Below are 215 nucleotides of genomic sequence, written 5' to 3' on the forward strand. Positions count from 1 at the left end.
GTCCCCATGGCGTGTCTGGATTACGCCAGCGAATTAATGGCCATTATTTATCAAGAGAGAATTTTTTTTTACTTCAAAACTATCAACTGAAATGTTGAAAAAAAAACACGAATATTAGAAATACTGCACCATTTTTTTTCTCTCTCTCAAATGAAAACGCACTGGCAGAACGAGAATACATTAAAAAACAAAAATAATAAATGGATCATAAAGTT

The sequence above is a fragment of the Penaeus monodon genome, chromosome 27 (genome assembly GCF_015228065.2).
Source record: "Penaeus monodon isolate SGIC_2016 chromosome 27, NSTDA_Pmon_1, whole genome shotgun sequence".
Lineage (NCBI taxonomy): Eukaryota > Metazoa > Arthropoda > Malacostraca > Decapoda > Penaeidae > Penaeus > Penaeus monodon.